Source organism: Otolemur garnettii, unplaced genomic scaffold, assembly GCF_000181295.1.
Source record: "Otolemur garnettii isolate 467f Iridium unplaced genomic scaffold, OtoGar3 scaffold00028, whole genome shotgun sequence".
Taxonomy (NCBI): domain Eukaryota; kingdom Metazoa; phylum Chordata; class Mammalia; order Primates; family Galagidae; genus Otolemur; species Otolemur garnettii.
In genome coordinates, this window is record NW_003852423.1 from 13,266,125 (window position 1) to 13,286,524 (window position 20,400).

A 20,400-nucleotide genomic window follows, 5' to 3' on the forward strand; every position below is an offset into this window, starting at 1 on the left:
AAAAGGCACTAGAGCTTCTGGCAGGGGAAAAGAACTAACTTGGGCTTCTCTATATGGACTCTTTATCTAGGTGTATTGGGTCTTGAGAATTACAGTTGGCCAGGACTTGGCAAATAGAAACACATTTTCATTGTTGATGAGTATTATTGACAAAGAAATGAATGCAGTCCCTCCAGCTAAGGGCGTAAGGTCAGAATGTTCCCGTCATGACCCTGTCCAAGTCTAGGACAACTGGGGTCCCCTGTCCAGCCTTGAATGGGGGAACCCTGCATCAATTTCTGTTTTTTATATCTGTGTTAGTAAGTGACATTTACTTTCAGTTTTATGGAGCTTTATTTTAAAACCATGTTTTATTATCAAAGTTTTGCTAAGTTACGAACATCATGTGAGGAATTTCCATCTCTTGCTATGCTTTAAAATTTTAAAGTGTATATAATACATCTATTTCTGATAGTCCATATTGTCTTGCCCAGGGGTCCTTAAACTTTTTAAACAGGGGACCAGTTCACTGTCCCTCAGACCATTGGAGGGCCAGACTGTGGGCCCCAGGACCAGTCAGCTGCTAAGCAGAACAGGCAGGGGAGGCGAAAACACCTGGTGGGCCAGATAAATGTCCTAGGCAGGCTGTATGTGGCCTGCGGGCTGTAGTTTGAGAACACCTGGTCTTGCCTATAAAGCCATCCAGGACCAGTAATTCTTGGAATATATTTTCAATTTTGTCTGTGATCATTGCTATTTTCAAATTTTCTTTCTCTTCTTTGGTTTGATTTCACAATTTATATTTTTCTAAAAAATTATTTATCTGTATCTTTAAATTTAGTTTTAAAGAGTTATAGCTTTGATTCTCTTATAGTGTGTTAAAGTAAATGAAAATGGAGACCAGGCCTGAAGAATCCCTGAGCAGACAAAGTCAGTTGAGCCTTGAAGGAGCTAAGGAAATTTCACCCCAATATATGATTCCTTGGTGTAGAGAACATTTTAAGTTAAAAGGCCATTTTTGATCAAAAAACACTGGCCTCTCCTCTGTAAAATCTGAGTAACCTGATTTAGAATCAGAGAAGTCTATTGACTTCCTTATTGCATATGAATAGACCTGGCCCTAAGGTCATTTGAAGCACTGAGACCTGTCTCTTTGGTTAATCTGCAAATCAATCTGTTTCTACCCATCTACACGCACATCCCCCTAGCAATCACTTGCTATGCTCATTCCCCCCAGCAACCAAAATGCTGCACAGATACTTTCCAGTCTCTCCCCTCTCCCTTCTAAAAGGCATCTTTAAAAGCCACTGGCCATCACTGAGATTTGGGGAAATCATTCTGTGGTTTCCCCCAAGAGTATGGTATTTGGAAATAAACCTTTCTCTTATTAATCTACCATAATTGTACGTTGATCTTTCAGTGAACCAACCAAAGGTAAAATGGTAAGTTTAGCTGTGATCCCTTCAGCCTCATCAATGACCTCAACCTTGACTGATTTGCAAACATAAGTGAAACTAAACTTGAGCTATTTCTTATAAATGCCTATACAGTATTAAAGAAAAAGAGAATCTAAGCTCAACTAATCAGAAGCAAATTATATTGCTAGAGACTGATAGAATCAGGTGTACCTGCCCAGATAGACCTGCCCCACCAAGGCAGGGTCAGATTCATGACCCACTGAGGAAGAGTCAGACTCATGTCCCTCCCAGGATATAGGAATGTTGCTCAATGCTGCACTCCCCGACCCTTTAAATCCCTATCCATCATAACCTACATGTGGAATTCCTTTCTTGATTTTACCCTACCTCCATCCAGGTGGAAATAAAGATCACATTATTTCTACAGAACAGGGATTCCATTTTCCTTTGTTTCGTGCCTTGGAATAATCTTTCTTGGGTTCAGATCTTTCAGAGACTTTATAATGGATAAACTAAATAAGGCAATTGTGTAACTGTAATCAATTAAATATGTTCTTTGCTTTACTTCTACATTAGTTCTTAACAGCCTCCCCCCTTTTATTCCCTTAGTGAAGCTCCCTAACCACTTCTGATTTGGAGCTATAGATTTAAGAATTGTTTTTTCAAATAAACTCTCTCAAATTTGATTGTGCTTCAGTTTACTTTTAACAATTGTTCTTGTCTATATATTATATTGTTATAGAGTGCAAGATTAAAAGATGTAACCAAGGACACCAAATAATTAAAGCCAATTTTAGGAGTCTTCATTAGGTTGGCCAACTGACTACCCTTCCACATGGATACAGGGGGAACAGTACTGGCTATGAAAAGGGAAGGGTTTATGTACAGTAAATTATCTGTACTATCAGGGGCTACATACAGTCCAACCAGCAAGCAAGCCACGGACTTTCATGATCGGTTTGTTATAGAAACAGAAAACAGCATTTCAACAGCACTTGTGGTTACAGCGATCATGGGACTGGATAGGGAAACAATTTTATTTCTGGACAATGGGTCAGGTAATAATTATGGTACCACACTGGTGGCTACTCTTGTTCCTTGATTTTATTTTTGCTACTTTCCTTCTTTCAAGCAAGAGCAAAGGGTTATTGCAGGGTTTCTTATCCCACCTCACTCTCCCCTTCCAATTCGGGGATGAACTAAATCTTTGTTTCAATGTTATCATCAAATAAGTTGGATTCCAATGTTCTCTCCTCTCTTGTTTTTTGAGAGAGTTTAATTGCTTTTGTAGCAAATATATCGTAATCAAACCATCTTGAGTTTTTGATATGATATCCTGCTGGCTATTGTATTTTGACTCTTTCTATTGATATCTTTGCTGACCTAACTGTAAAACCAAAAGAAAAGTCCAAAAAGAAAGTGGAAGCCAAGTCTATATTTGATGATGATATGGATGATATCTTCTTCTCTGGTGCCCAAGTTAAAACAAGCAAACCAAAAAGCTGGTCTACACAGGCAGCACCTGAACCAAGATCTGAACACAAGGTGTCTAACATATTTGATGATCCTCTGAATGCCTTTGGAGGTCAGTTGAGCATGCAGGAGGTTCACATCTCACCCTTCAGCAGCATCCTTGAGTCACTGATGGTGTCTTATATATTCATGGTCTTAATTGGATTAAGAAAAGCAAATAGTATTAATAATGCCTAGCTCACCTTTACCCAATGTACTTAGTATTTTTCTGCCCTGATTTTCATCATGCTTAATACTATAAAACAAAAATAAATGTTTCACAGTGAAAAAAAATAAATCTTTGTTTCATCTTCTTCATCTTCTTGAATTACATTTTTATAGTGGGTTCTCAAGTCCAGCACTTTTATTGCCTGCACTAGTTTTTGAATGTATGCAGTGAGACAATTTATTATGCATGGCCCCAAAGTTAATCCTAACAAAAGGAGAATAACAGGGCCTGCAATCGCAGAAAGGAGTGTTGTTAACCAGGGCAACCATTGAAACATTCCTTCATACCAATTCTTTGGCCCTAACTTAGCCACTCTCTTTTAGTTTTTCTTACTTCAGCCATGCTACTTCTTATGACTCCTGAATTATTAGGGTAAAAACGACAAGTTTCTCCCAAGGGAGCACAAAGCTCCCCTTACTTTAAAAACAAGAGATCAAGGCCTTTTCTATTCTGAAGAACTACTGCTAGGGAATCTAGTGAAGTTTTCAATCTTGTTACAGATCGTTCCCTTGCCTCTATTTATTTACCTATTATCTGAGTTAGGGCCTTGAAATCTCCTCCTTCTTATTAGGACAGCTGCACCTATGGCAAGCTGATCGAGTTATTCCAGTTCCCATGAGTGCAGGTATTAATATTGGTGCTCTTTTTCTAAGATAAATCTCCTGAATTTAATCACAAGTGTTTCTGCCCTCCATCCCCAGAATAGTAATATACTTGGGGTAAAATATGGACTAAAATGCAAAGGGTAGGGACCTTTTCTAAATATGTGAAACTTAAACAAGGGGTAATACCAGTAGTACATTGAAACCAGGCTTCATTTGGTACTTTAAGAACATACCCTTCACTGGAGGACAGTGGGGTTAACACAGTGAAGCAGGAAGCCTTATAGGGTGATTCTTTTAAAATAAATCCTAATGCTTTTATACAAAATCCTTTCCCTTGAAAATCTCCTAAAGTCAATTTAGGTTCTTCTCCCCATCTACAGTGGGCTTGGTGTTCTTCATATGTTATATTTTGAATTTGATCACTCTCTTCTCCTATACTCCCATTTATTGCCAGAACCATGTAATATGGAGGGGCAGCGTTTAAGAAAGCCAACAATCTTTATTAATGTTAAGGTTATTACTATTCATATACTAGAATACTGCATCTAACATACCTAATAAAGGGGATTCTGGAGGTTGGGGTGTAGCTGTACGGCAGGGGTACCACTCTTGTCAGTAGTTGGGTTGGAGGGGAAGGAGGAGGAAAAGGGGGTTGTACAGGGAGTAGGGCTAGATTTAAGGCCCAATTAGGGCCAATAGGATTATAAATTCTCCTTGGCAGGAATCTCTGAATAACAAAGGAAGTTCCAGGATGATTCCTTGTGCATCTAAGTCTTAGTCCTCGTGTGTGTCCTCCTTCCCACCCAATCCATCCTGCTACCATTTGAATACTTTTATACTAATATGATTACAAGTTCCCAGGAGTTCCTGATCATACTGGTAAATTCATTTCTTTTCCTCTCTAGTGAGAGAGGTATATGTATCTGTATTCTTCCAAGGGGCTAAGGTTTCACAGCCCCATTTATCACAATGGTATTGGTTCCTCTTATCATAATCCTTATTTCCTTCACTAGGGCAAGCATAATATTGTATACTCCATAACCTTTTCTCAGCTGTATATATTCCACACCCAAAAGATTCTGTACAGAACCCTCCCCCTCCTCCCCCCTCCTTGAGGAATATTCCACTGGGGGTGGGTCTCTGCTGAAGGGAAACTGATAACAAAGGTCAATGGAAAATACAGGCTGACCAACAGTATGTAATCTCTTAATAAGCTATCCATAATAGATTCATGTAAGTTCCCAGATGTATTTCACTGGGGCAAAAGGATTAGCTCTTTCCATCATGTCTATCCGTTGGTTGGGAAATGGTTGGGGTCTGCCTCTCCCTCTGTGTTTACAACCCCTCCCAATGTCTGCCCCTATAGGAAAGTCACTATAATCAGGAGTCCTGGATGAGTCTTATTTTTAAGAGGTCCTCAGTAGGGGTTGAATGCCATTTTTCCTCAGGCAGGGGTTCTGCTTTCTTTATATGGGAGCAATGGATCAAATGGCATCCGTCTACCTTTACAGAATTTGGAGTAGACAAGATGACAGGTAAAGGTCCATCCCAACAAGCCTCTAGGGTCCCAGGGGAATGTTTCTTAATACACACTAGGTCACCTGACTGTAAGGCATGGTACTTTCTCATTAGCATGTGTGGCTTTTATTATGTCATTCACTTGACGTGAAGACATTTCTAAGGCCTGAAAAGATTTGAGGAGAGAGTGTACAGTGAGCTCAGCTAGTTTTTCTTCTTCCAACCAAGGAACAAGGGGTGGGGGATCTTCCAAACATGATTTCATAGGGAGTTATTCCTTTTATATAGGGAGTACAGCATATATGGAAAAGGGCAAAAGGAAGGAGGCCCACCCAATTCTTGCCCATCTCCAGCCTTAACTTACTCAATGTCTCTTTAAGTGTTTTATTCATTCTTTCTATTTGTCCTGAGCACTGTGGTCTATACACAGAATGTAATTCCCAAGTGATTCCCAATATCTTAGCCAATGTCTGGGTAATCTGGGTGATGAATGCTGGACCATTGTCAGACCCCAGTTTTTGTGGCAGCCCAAATCTGGGGATAATTTCTGCCAATAACTTTTTAACTACTATCTGAGCAATTTTGGTCTTAGTAGGATATGTCTCAGTCCATCCAGAGTAAGTGTCAACAAAAACTAGTAAAAATTTATACCCAAACTGACAAGGCCCTACCTCAGTGAAGTCCAGTTCCCATTGTTCTCCCTGGATCTCTCCATGGAGTCTGGTCCTGACCGGCACTACTGGTCCAGTAGTGGCATTTACCTTAGCATACACCTGGCATTGGCAAGCAATTTTCTTGGCCATCCTCTATAGGTGGAACTACTACTTCTGGAACAACTCAGTGAGTTTAGTACCTACCAGGTGGGTACTGTCATGAACCTATTGAAGAACTTCTCTTCCTAATTGTTTTGGAACTAATATCCAATGATCTGGGAGAATTTTCCATCCAGTTGGGGTATTTGGGGCCTGCAACTTTTCTCCTAAATTCTGTTCTCCTCTGTGTGGTGCAGGGAAGCTGGGAGAGTTTGTTGGGGTTGAGCCAGTGGAATGTTAAGGGGTTCCACTGGCTCTTTAGCAATCTCCCATGCCATCAGATCAGCATAAGCATTTCCCTTTGTAATAGGGTGACCCTGGCAGTGAACAACGGCTACTTTCATTGGTAATCATATAGCTTCTAACAGAGCCAAAACTTCCTCCTGATTTTTATTTCTTTTCTCCCCAAAGTTAAAACCCCTCTCTCCTTGTACAGGGCTCCATGGGCATGAACAGTGGCAAAGCATATTTGCTGTCACTATGACTGTTCACAATTTTACCCTTTACTCAATGCGAGGCCTGAGTCACAGTGATGAGTTCAGCCCATTGGGCAGAAGTTCTGTGGCCCAGAGCTTGAGCCCATACGACAGGGTCTTGAGTCACCACTGCAGCCCCTGCATACCCTGTTCCCTGAAGTACGTAATTGCTCCCATCAGTAAACAGGTTCATGGCCTCTGGATGAGGCCTGCAAGTCTGTCCTCAAGCACTGCGGTGTTTCCAGCACATCTGGACAGTAGTGCAGGAACTCAGAAGGGTTGTCATCCAGGAGCAGGATGGCTGTGTTGAGGGCTGATGTTTTTAGGAATTGAATGCAGTGTAGGTCTAACAGGAGAGCCTGTCTGGGGGACTGCGCAACAGTGCTTCTACAGAGTGTGGAGCCACAATCTGGAGATCCTGTCCCATGGTAAGCTTAGATGCCTCCACCACTAGCATATAGCGGCCAATGCCTGTAAACAATTTGGCCATCCTGCTGCCACTGGATCTAGTCTTTTTGAGAGATATGCTACTGGCTGCTTCTATGGCCCCAAAATTTGAGTCAATACTCCCTTTATTATACTCCAAGTCTCAGTCACATGCAATTGAAATGGCTTACAGAGGTTGGGGAGAGCTAAAGCCAGGGCCTTAGTAGCACCTTCTTTAGGATGTCAAAAGACTGTCTTTCAGTATCTGTCAATAATAGTTCATCCTGTTTTCCCCCAGTACATGTGTAGAGGAGGTTCACTATTTTGGCAAATCCTGGGATCCAGAACTGACAGTACCCCACAGTGCCCAAGAACTCCAGCACCTGCCTCTTGGTTCTTCACTGGGGAATCTGGAGAATTGCCCAGACTTGTGCTTGTGACAATGCCCATTTTCCTTCATGCAGTTCATAGCCTAAATATGTGGCCATCTGGGTGCACAATTGTGCCTTTTTAGCTGACACCCTTTATCCTAGCTTTTGGAGGGTTTGTAATAAATCACGGGTGGCCATCTGGCATGTTGCCAGGTCCCTTGCTGCCACCAGCAGGTTGTCTACATATTGGAGTAACAAGATCTCAGGGTGCTGGTTCCAGGAAGGGCAGAGGTCCTGGCTGAGGGCTTCATCAAACAAGGTGGGGGAATTCTTAAAGCCCTGGGGGAGTCTGGTCCAGGTTAATTGTTCCATAAAGTGTCCCTCTGGATCTGTCCATTCAAAAGAAAATATGGGTTGATTCACAGCCACCAAAGGGAGTGAAAAGAAAGCGTCCTTCAGATCCAACACAATGTAAAATTGGAGACTTGGAGGCAGCAGACTTAGCAATGTATAGGGATTTGGGACAGTTGGGTGGATTGTTTCCACTCATTTATTCGCCTCTTGCAGGTCCTATACTGACCTATAATCATTAGTCTTTGGTTTTTAGACAGGCAAAAGAGGAGTGTTTCATGCCTACTGGCACAGTATTAAAATTTCTGCTTCCCAGAGTCTTTTGATGTGCACCACTATCCCTTGTCTTGCCTTTAAGGTCATGGGCTATTGTTTTACCCTTAAGGGTTCAGCTGTACTCAGTAATTAAACTATGATGGGGGTCGATGGGCAGCCAGCCTGGTAGGGTTAGTTTCCGCCCATAAACCTGGTATCTCTTGCTGCAATTCCTTAAGGAAGGGTGAGGGTGCTGTTGACTTATCAGGACTCATGAGGCGGTGTTCTTCTGATATTGGACATGTCACCAATATTGCTGAAGGAGATTGATTGTGTGGTGGCTTAATAGTTCATTCTGCCCCTTCTTCTCCAAAGGAGATTGTAGCCTGTCATTTGCAAAGTAGATTCCTACCTAATAAGGGGTAGGGACAATCAGGCATGACTAGGAATGAATGGGTAATAGTCCCATTTCCCAAATTAGTTACTCTAGTTTTAGTCCAGGGATAAGCCTTTGTCTTGCCTGTGGCCCCTTGTATAGGAGTTTGATGGTTTGAGAGGGGGCGCACTGTCTCTTGTAAAACTGAGTAAGTTGCCCCGGTGTCCACCAAAAAATTTGTGGATGGCCCCCTACTTCTAGCATTATCATAAGGGAATGAATAGCAAAGGGGAGTGGAGCCTCAGCCCCATCAATCTAATTCTAACAGAACTGGAGCATAAGGTTCTTTGTCAGTCTCCTTCTTTCTTTTGGGGCATTTATTCTCCCAATGCCCCAAATCCTCACAGTAGCACACTGGTCAGACTTCAGAGGGATACGGGTTCTTCTATCCGCATCCAGTCTACGTGGGGCCCATCTATTTCCTTTGAAACAGGTTTTGTTTCTGATTCCCCTGTTGCTCTTGTAGGGCTCAGACCAATACCTTGGCTATTTTCTTGGAACTTCAGGTCTCCACATCATCCTGATTATTATAAACTCTTTCAGCCACCTCCACTAACTCAGATAGGAGCTTTCCCTCAAATCCCTCAATTCTCTGCAACTTTTTCTTTATATCTGGGGCCGACTGAGAGACAAAAGCAATGTTAATGGCCCTCCTATTTTCAGGAGCCTCCTGGTCTATGGGTGTATATAGCTGATAGGCCTCCATTAGCTGCTTTAAAAAGGCAGCAGATGTCTCATCTGACTTCTGAATAGTCTCACTTACCTTAGAGAGGTTGGTGAGCTTCTGGGCTACATCCCTGAGCCCCTTCAGCAGAGTCTGGTGATAATTGATGAGAGGTCCCTTACCTGCATCTGTATTAGGGTCCCAAAATGGCCTTGTGCTGGGAAAGGCCACCAGTATTTCTTCAGGGTCAGTGGTAGGTTGATCATTGTGCCCCAAAATGTGCTTCTCTCAAAATTCTTTTCCTTTCCTTTGAAGTGAACAACATCTGCAACAGCCTTTGATAGTCATCCCAGACTGGCTGGTGGGTATAAAAGATTGATTCCAGCAAAGAAATTAAAGCCTGGGGTTGATCAGAAAAGGACGGATTCTGCTGCTTCCGATTATAAAGATCAGTAGTAGTGAAAGGAACATTAACCAAGAATGGGACAGCATTCCCACTAGCTGTGGGTTGAAATGTCTGCCATAAGGGCAGAATGGGGGCAGAGGATGGTTGTACTGGTGAGCCTGCTTCAGGTAAAGGATCCATTTTACTAGGGGTAGCTTGGTAGGGGTGCCCACACCAAGTGTGTGTGGGGCTGGATACATGGTCTAGAGCTGATTGACCTCGGGCAGGTGGGGGAGTTGGGGGTTGTTCTGGATCCAGCTCAGGAGCTATAGGAGGGCATGGAAGGTGTCTTCTATGCATCCAAAGAGTTCCCAATCATCAGAACTTTCTGGTAAAATTGGATACAACTTCCCTTTTCCTTCCCTTTTGTTCCTACGATTCCCTCATTCTTATCTTGCCCCCCCTTCTGATTTGGGGCCTTCCTAGGCTGATTCACTAGATTAGTTTTATTCTTTTAATTCTTTGTACAGATCTTCAGATGGGGTGGATCATCAATACAAGTATCAATCCATACTAAAATATAAGAAATTTGGTCCAGGTGCCCTGGGTTCCGAAAACAATCCTTTTGATCCAGTATGCTATCTGAAGATTTGAAGTACCCTCAGGGAGCCAATCTACTCAAAAAGTGGGCCACTCTAATTCACATAAAGTTCTTAAGAAAGGAGCATTAACTGTATCCAGGGTGGCACCTGTAGCTCAAAGGAGTAGGGTTCTGGCCCTATATGCCAGAGGAGGTGGATTCAAACCCAGTCCTGGCAAAAAACTGCAAAAAAACCAAAAACCAAAAAACAAAAAAAACCCCTTTGTATCCATAAAAGAGAGTTCTCTGCCTGAAATCTTCAAAACTTTCCAAAATATGAGAAAGGGTTTTTTTGCAGAGGATAACTGTCCCATGTTTTATAATATTCTATAATAACCTTACCCAGTGTAATTGACGATCTATCGATGGGTGATGGTTAGGCCCCCAATTTAGGTAGAAGTAAAAAGCCTTTTTTGCTAAGGGTTCCAATAGTACTATACTAGCCAAGTCTTGGAAGGGTTGAACCTGTATCCTCAATGACTTGTTTCTGGTCCTAGGTAAATTGGGCGGGGGGGGGGTGTCCTAGGAGGGTAAGTTAAAAGGGGTGGATTTCAAGAGTCTATCGGTGCCAAAAGCTGAAGGGTATATAGGGTGAACAATGTAGGAGGCATAAAGCTCTGAAAGATCCCAATATGCCCTCAGGAGAACAAATACTCCCCTTTTTATATCAACAGGGTGGGAGTCAATTGTTTTCCCTTGTCCTGCCCCAGTGGGAAAAGGGAAGGGATGAAAGAATAGGTGGACTAACAGATCTACTGGATGGGATTTTTGGATCCACCACGGAATAATACTATGACTAAAATTAATCCAACTATTTTCCTGCAGATTATGACATCCTTGTGTCCAGCACCCTGGCAGGTGCCATACATAATATCCTCATTCAGAAGTGCACCTATATCTACCATTACTAAAAGAGCAATGAGGGTGTTGAGAAAGACAATACCAACACCTAATATGAATTTTACAAAACGAGCAGTGAGCTGGGGGGTAAAAACATTTAAAGAGGGACCTAACTTCCTCAGGAAAGACCTGTCCTATTATAGAAAAGAAGTCCAACCTTAAAGGGGGCATTCACAAAAAGCATGAATTAGAGCAAAAATAGTCATAATAATTAGATGGACCCAACCAGTGCAGTTCTTTCAGTAGGAATCCATGATACAGGGGTCACAGTATATATTCCAATAGCAAACACTATACAAGCAATCCCTAGTATAATCCAACAAATAATATAAGAAATGGGATTGACAAATGATGGTAGTGGATCTCATGGGGTCATAGTAAGCAAACTAAGAAAAAGGTAAAGAGACAGATTTCATCAGGATGAAAATTAGAAAGAATTCCTTATAGGAAAAGATCAGAAACCCAATAAATTATGTGTTCAACAGAGTTTGACTTTGAATGAGTCCAGTCTTCTATGAGACAGGTCACAAACTGTGAGAAACAGCACATCAAACAAACAGATGACATGAACAAAGAATACACTAGGGTTGCACCTAGTCTACCTTTTTCAACCCTGTCTTGGCAATAGGCTGGGCTGTATAAATCCCAAACCATGTTGATCACTCTATCTTGGCAATAGGCTGGACCCAAGGGTCGATTTTGCCACTTAAATGTATGATAGAGTTTTGGACCAGAGCATAATCTGAGGACCAATTTCACCATTTAGCCGTATGACAGGGTTGTGGACCAGGACAGCTTTCCTTCAGCACACACCATTCACTCACTCATATTCAACATACAGAAGACCCGACTTGGGCTCCCTATCAAGCCCCCAGATGAGTACTGGGCTGCATCCTGCTACCTATGTGATCTTTGACAGACTTACCAGTAAGAACCCAGACCCAGATGACTCCTTTTTTCCTTTTAATTTTGTTTAATCTAAAGAGAATTGAACCCAAGGACTTGGGTTGGCCTCAACCCAGGGCTGAAGTACGTCTCTCAGTGGCCACCCCCTGGAAAGAAACCACGTTGTCCCTGGTCACACCTATTTGTCTAGGTGGTCCCACTCTGGGGAGAATAGGGGGAGAATCTGGGGCCTCCAGATGTTATACACTGCAAGATTAAAAGACCACTAGGGACACCAATTAATTAAAGCCAATTTTAAGAGTCTTTATTAGGTTGGGCAACCAACTGCCCCTCTATGTGGACACAGAGGGAACAGTACTAGGCGTGAAAAGGAAAGAGTTTATATAGAGTAAATTGTCTATACCATCAGGGGCTATGTGTAGTCTAGCCAGTAAGCAAGTGATCGGCAGCATTACAACACTTGTGGTTACAACCATCATGGGACTGGATAAGGAACAATTTTATTTCTGGACAATGGGTCAGGCAATAATTATACCAGCCACACTGGTGGCTACTCTTATCCCTTATTTTATTTTTGCTACTTTACTTCCTTCTTTCAAGCAAGAGCAAGGGGTTACAGGGGGTTTCTTATCCCACCTCAATATTCTAATTCTAAGTGCTGTATATTTCTTTTCTTTCTCATCATTTTGACCCATGTTACAATTGCTTATTTCATTGGTTTTTGCAAATAAACACTTATTGAATTAATTTCTTAATTCTATCATTGTTTTGTTTAATTTTCTGCTTTTGTGTTTGCTATTATTAACTTACTTTCCTACTTAACTTTGCTTGCTGTCACTTTTATAAAGCATCTCAGCATAATTCTTTGTCTATACTACCTTCTAAATTTGCCTAAGAATTGCTCCCACTGTCATCACTTTCTAAATCATCTTTAGATTTAATTTTATTTTCTCTCTGATCCAAATTATGCAATTTTTAATTTTTTTTTTGAGATAGAATCTTACCTTGTCATCCTCAGTAGAGTGCTGTATTACCATAGGTCATGGCAACCTCAAACTCTTGAACTAAAATATCTCCTTGCCTTCCAAGTAGCTGGGACTACAGGTGCCCATCACAGTGCCCGCTATTTTTAGAGACAGGCTCACTCTGACTCAGGCTGGTCTCAAACTTCTGAGCTTGGGCAATCCACCAGCCTCAGCCTCCCAGAGTGCTAGGATTACAGGTGTGAGCCACTATGCCCAGCAGAGATTCTTTAACTTCTATACAAATATTTTGTTTTATAATTTTTACAGAGTAGCAAAAATGAGTATCTTATAAATTTTCTTTTTGATTATTAAGATTTAATTTGTAGACTATTATGTGATTAATTTTCTTAATGTTTAAGGGAATTGAGAAGGAAGATATATTCACTACTGTTACAAAATTTGACATATATTTACTTTTTTGTAAAATGGAAATATCCTTTTTTCTGGTAATTCTAGAAATATATGCTTGTTTTCATGAAATTCAAGTACTTACTATAGAAAGGCGTACTATATAAAAATACACACATTCTAGAAAACAACTTTTTTTCAATGAAAAACATATTGTGGACATCTTTAAATTTCAGTTTTTAACGTCTGTAACCATTACATAGGAATGCGTAGATATATCATAGTTCATTTAAGTAATCTTTTAAATCATTCATTGCTGCATTTTTTCAGCAGACTTGAAAAAGCTTTTATTTATCAGGTTTTGTGCTGAACACAGATGACACAAGAGTAAAGAAGACACTCTCATTCCCTTTTTTAAAACAAATTCTCATTATGAAAATAAAGCTCCAGTGCGTATCCTATTGTGAACATCTTTGTGCATTTGCCTAATTATTTGCTTCAAATAACTTCCACAAGTACTCTTTGGACCAAAGGAAAAGCACCTTTAAATGCTGTCACTTATCATCCAAGTTTCCTACACCAGTTTACTCTTCCAACACTCTTAACATAGCAGTTAGGGATTGGGTTGGACTGTACTCTGGGTACAGAGACAGGAAAAGAAAGAAGTCCAGGCTGCTTTGGGGGCTCCTGACTAGCTGATAACCATTCTGCCTTTCTGCTCCACTCCCCTAACATTCTCGGCCATCTCACTTCTTAAGCTTTGCTCTTGGGTTTTTACCTGTTACATCCACGTTGTGGTACAAAGGAGGTGAGGTCAAAGAGCCAAGGGTCCATGCCCCCAGTGAGGCACTTTCTTTAAGTAGACTCTGCAGAAACTACCAGCCTCACTCCTGCTTCCATCTCATTGGATAGAACTTAGTCACATGAACACCCAGAGCTTCAGTGGTGGCTCCAAATCCCAGTAGTAAAGTTAAAAAAAAAAAAAAAAAATGAGTGAGCAAGCTGGCTGTCCCTGCCACATACACCAGCAAACTGTAGGGACAATGTTTCTAATATTTGCCCTTATAAAGAAATAGCAACTAATTATTTTATTTATTTATTTGGTTTTTTAAAGAGTAAACAGCACAAGTTTATTTCTCACAGTTCTGGACACTGATCTGAGGTCAAGGTTGGTTTCTCTCCGGAGGAATCTCTCCTTGGCTTGCAGATGGTCACTTTCCTGCTGTGTCCTGCATGCCTTTTCTCTGTGGGCATACATCCCTGGTGTCCAACTCATTATCATTTTAAATGCATGTTTGATTTTTTTCCCCCACTGGACATATTTTTATATACTTGTTTTTGATATTTCTACATTCTGTTTACAGTGTTTGCTCATTTTATTTTCCTATTGAGTTATTTACTTTTTTTGTTGTTGTTGTTGATTGTTAAAGAGTTTTTTAAGGCATAAAAATACTAAAACTTTGATATTTACTTTGTTAGCAGTTTCCAATTCATTGTTTAACTTTTAATTCTATCTTTGGTGCTTTCTGCTAAAGAAAAAATTGGTTTCATTCATTATGGTCGAGTATTTTTTTCTTTTACTTTACAGTTTTTTACTTTCTGGGTCATTTTAGAAAGGTCTTCTTTCCTTCTAGCTTGTCAAATATCCTCCTTCATAGATGCTTTTAAATAGACTATAGTATTAATTTTACTTAAATGGAGTTTTTTTAAAATTTCCACTATTGTTAGGCTTCTATAAATATTTTTCTTTCGATTTCAGTCTTTTCTCTATATTTTAATAAACCTGTTTGTTCCATAGAGGTTCATAGTCACTGGACTCTAACCTTTGTCCTTTATCATTATAACAAGGTCCCCTTTATTCAAACTTTATTTCTTCCTTCTATTTTGTTGTATATTAAGGTATTAACATTTCTGTGTATGTGTGTTAATGTTACTGCCTGATTTTTAAGTGTCTTTTAGTCTTATCTGTCACTTACTTGGTCACTTAAAGTCTTTTACAACCTTTGTTGGTTATAAATTGAATTCAGAGATATGAAACAGAAAATCCAAGTATTTTGTTGAAACAAAATGGTTATTTTCTTTCATGTTACAAAAGTCTAAATATAGAGCAACTAGAGCTGGTATATAATATCATTGGATACCCAGGCTTTTGGTGCCATTTCTAAGGTGTGGTCTTTTTTCTCTTTGTAAGCAAGATGGCTAAATTAGGGGCTGGAGGAAGGAAGGATTGACCTCGAGAAGAAACACCATGACAGTATTAGGAAAGCAAAATTCACACAGCAGTACTCAGCACAGTCACACTTCTGCTCATATTGCAATGCCCAGCCCTGCTCCATACACCTTCTACTACAAGAAAGACTTGTGGCTTTTAAAAAGACATACAGGAAAACCCTACACAATTGGAATTCTGTTAGTTTATTAGAAAGAGATAATGGATATGGGATATATAGTCTTGCCCCATTTTCTTTCTTACAGTCCCTTCCCAGGTTAGTGTAAATGTATCTTAAATTAATTATGTTTTTCAATGGAAAATTTTCAACCCCTTGTGAATCTGAAACTATAGTTGTTACATGTGAAAGTTCAAATTTGCCTTGCTTGGATCATAAACTTTCCCACTCAAAACTCTGTAGCTATTTTTTAAGTTTCATTGAGATATATTTTTGTGAGATATGACAATTAAGCTTACGAATTTGCCACCATGCACTTGCATTGGCAACACTGTAAGGTTTCAGCTCAGTAAGGTTTCAGAACCTTGCTATATCAGTGTCTCACAGTTGTGTTTGTCTTGATGTGTGGCAGTGTCTTGCTGAGTGGCATTCATTATTGTTGTTTTGTGTTTTTGTGGGCTGTCACAAGAATGTTGGAACTTGAATTAGGAGTAGTGAACTAACATTAAATTTCTTGTTAAACTTGGCAAGAGTGAAAGTGAAATCAATGATAGGTTAGTCTAAGTTTATGGGGATAATGCCATGAAGAAAACAGCAGTGTACAAATGGATTAAATGTTTTTCCTAGGGGAGAGAAAGCATCACTAATGAAAATAGGTTGGGAGATCAGTAAGGAGCAGAACTGACAAAAACATTGCAAAAATTCATCCAATTGTGGGCCAAAATAATTGGCTGACTGTGAGAAGAATTGCAGACCAAATAAACATTGATAGAGAAACAGGAAAATCTTGACTGAAATTCTTAGCCAAGAGCTCATGACTCTTGCATCACAACAATGCACCAGCTCACATGGCACTGTCTATGAGGGACATTTTAGCTGGTAAACAAATAATTGTACTGGAACATCATCCCTGTTCACCTGATCTGGTCCCCAATGACTTTTTTCATTATGTGAAGATAAAGGAAATACTGAAAGGAGGACATTTTGAAGACATTCAGGACATGAAAGGTAATATGATAGCTTTGATGGCAATTCCAGGGAAATTGCTTTGAAGGGTGGACTAGGTGCAGGCATCAGTGCATAGCTTCCCAGAGGTGACCATAATTATATTTAGCAGTGAGGTATGTAGCACTTTTGTTAGGATGAGTTTGCAAAACTTAATTGTCAAATCCTTTGTATATAGTGAAAAATTCACTTGTTTGAAGTGTATAATGTAGTGGATTTTTGCACATTCATGGCATTGTGCACCCCCAACAACAATCTATTTTAGAATGAGTTCATGACCTCAAAAAGAAATCCCATTTACATTAGCAGCCACTCTCATTTCCCCGTCCTTGATCCTGGCAACCACTGATCTATTTCTGTCTCTATGGATTTACCTATTCCACTTCATATAAATGGAACCACACAATATATGGCTTTTTGTATCTGGCTTCTTTTACTTACTGTTTTCAAGGTTTTTCCATGTTTTACCATATATTTGTACTTCATTCCTTTTTGTTGCTGAATAATATTCCATTGTATGGACATTTTGTTTATCAGTTCTCTACAATTACCATACTATTGCTGGACATTTGAGTTCTTTCCTTTTTTTTTTTTTTTTTTTTAGATGTTATGAATATGCTATGAAACTTCATGTGCAAATTTTGAGTGGGTGTATTTGTTCATTTCTCTTAGGAATATATCTAGGAGGAGAAATGCTGATTCATAGCTTAACTCTATTTTTAACCTTTTGACAAGCTGACAATTTTCCAAAGTACCTGCTCCATTTACATTCTCACAATAGTCTACAAGTTCCAATTCCTCTGTGTCCTTGTCAAAGCCTACCATTGTCTGTCTATTTTTTTTTCTTAAAATATTGGTTTTATTTATTTCTGGAATTAAAAACTATCCTGTAGCCATAAGAGTTAGATGGAGAAACAGTATTGTTAAATCCCCTGGAAAGGCATTAATTCCATAGTAAAATTTGAAACCTTTGACATAGCTGAGGTAGTTGGAATTACTTTATGAAAAGGATGAAAAGAAAACTGAGGAACATTCAGTAAGCATTACTCTCTCAGCAGGACTTTGTCACTCCTTTGGCAGGATGTATCTATCCGTAAAGCAAGGTAGCTACTAATATCTGGTCTTTTTAGAAACAGTAATAGGAGTAGAGTAAGATAGCTGAGCTTGAGCTTCAGAGTTATGCTTAAGGGATTTTTAAATCTGCTCTGGTCTCACTTGAAACTGAAGAGATTTATTTGAAGATATCTCTTGTAATTCTTCCAAAAGTCAGGTTCGGAAGTGAATATCTGGGTTAGCCTAGGCAGCTTTCACATTAAACCTCTCAGTGTGAGTTACAATGAAAGAATATTGTTGTCTGGTTTATTCTCAAGGCTGGTTTATTCTCAAGGCTGGTTTATTCTCAAGGCTCAACAGGACAGTTTTGTGACAAGATTTAAGAAGCTACAAGGTATTTTACAGCATATTACATGAAACTGGTAATGCAAAGGCAAGGCATATAGAAACTGGTAATCCACAGCAAGGAATAAAGAATTCCTATTATGTTTGCTATTTTGTGGTATAACAGCCTGTACGTCTGAGTCCTTATAAAGCTATTTTGCAGCTATTTTGCTTGTGGCCAGTCCAAGTATAGGATAGATATACCTAGACTTCCTCAGCTGGGTTACAAATATCTTTTATAATCCTTGGATAATAGAGCTTACTTAACCAGCCAGAAAAATATAAATATACATTTTTTTTTTTTTTTTGTAGAGACTGAGTCTCACTTTATCACCCTTGGTAGAGTGCCGTGGTAGCATCACACAGCTCACAGCAACCTCCAACCCATGGGCTTAGGGGATTCTCTTACCTCAGCCTCCCAAGTTGCTGGGACTACAGGTGCCCACCACAATGCTCAGCTATTTTTTTGTTGCACCTTGGCTTGGGCCAGGTTTGAACCTGCCATCCTTGGTATATGGGGCTTGCACCCTTACCCACTGAGCCACAGGAGCCACCCATAAATATACAATGTTTTGGAATGACATTAAGGACTGGACACATCAAATATGAAGTAGTACCTGGGAATGGAGATAATAGAATTTCAGCCTTCTTTAAATCAAGTTTCATACTATCTTTGAGCATATAATACAAATCACACAAGATAGGCAACTGTGGTGATTACATGACCATTTAAAATACGTAAGTGCTCCCCTGGTCCTGACACTTTTTGGTACTATAATATAAATCTATTTTAAGATATCTGTGTAGCTTACTATGGAAATAAATTTTAGAAATTAGTGAGGTTTATAATTGCCACACCATACTACCTTAGACAAATTTTTAAATTATAAAACTCTTCCCAGTGTATTATGAGATGTGGGATAACAGGATAATAATTGTTTCATAAAGTGCATTGAGTTCCAGGGGCAAATAGTGATGGAAATTAACTGTTCTAATTTGTTCCATCTTCATGATTACAGACATTACTGGGCAGGATGGGTAAACAAAGCAAATAAAGCAAGCGCCTCCTCCCCCAATCATTTCATCAGATGCAGCATTTTGGCATCATTAGAATATATGCAGGTTGACTTAATTCAATGACATGGGTTGTAGCTGGCAGCAGCAAATCTTTGCAATTTAAGCCCTTCTTCCACAGTGACTCCAAGTATCTTAATCCCTCAACTACACCGTGGTGTTCACTGCAACACCCTTTTTCTTTTTTTTTGTTGGGGATTCATCTGCAACATTCCTGAAGCTTTCACATTTTAATCTGACACCTCTCTTTAAGGCAGGGAACTGTTAAAAGCTATCTTCCTCTTTGCTAATCCAGGCCACCAGTAGCTTAACTGTTAGTTACTACATAAAAATAAAACTGTGCTCCCAAGCACTGATTGAATATGTGCCCAGATCCCTTTTCAGAGCATTAGTTCCCTGAGATAAAAAAGAGGTCCTAACCAATTGCTTTCCTTACCAATGACCTCAGCGCAGTGTACATAATGTCCTTTGCAGCAAAAATCAAGAGGTCAGGCAACCTTGGTCATCCCGGCTAGTTGATCACTACATACAAGCTGATCCCAAATTAAATATTGCAATCATAATCCCAAGTAATTATTCCAGGTTAGCACACTGAGTTCTTGCAAAATGCTAGAAAAAGTGAGAAATCATCAAAGCAAAAAGTTCACCTTTTAAAACTTGAGGAAAACATCAAGGAAGAGGAAATAAAACCCTTCTCTCCTGAATTCCTCATGAAATCTGATGGCTATCTTCACAGCCTTGGTTGACAAAATCCAAAGTCCTCAATGGCCCGATTTGAGGAATCTGTTTTCAAGGTGACTGTCAAGAAGAGTTTTCAGGCTTTTTGCGAGGGCCCATGAACTCCAGTCTTTCAATAAGAATTTCTTTCTCCTTTGTTGCTTTCTGAACACACTGCTGGTAATGCTTGAAGAGGAAAATGACTTCTTGGTGCACAGATCTCAGAGCTGTCCCCCTTGAGAAACTTGTCAGCAAACCAGCAATTGAAGCACTGGTTGTACTCATGTTTCATGTCCATGCAGGCCTTTCCTGGGTTGTTCATGGCTACAGTCTGTCTGTCTGTCTGTCTTTTGTACTACACCCATCCTAAAGTGAAGTGGTATCTCAATGTAGTTTGATTTGCATTTCCATAATTGCCAAAAATACAGGAGCATCTTTTTACATGTTTATTGGCCATTTATATGTCTCCTCTGGAAACATGTCTATTCAGATTGTTTGCCCATTTTTTCGCCTTTTATTGTGTT

At 39.8% G+C, this 20,400-nt stretch overlaps 1 pseudogene; it reads right to left on the bottom strand.

Annotated features, from left to right (window-relative positions):
* Window positions 1–19,960: 19,960 nt before the first annotated feature.
* Window positions 19,961–20,198, bottom strand: LOC100959532 (annotated as a pseudogene).
* Between the last annotated feature and the right edge of the window lie 202 nt (window positions 20,199–20,400).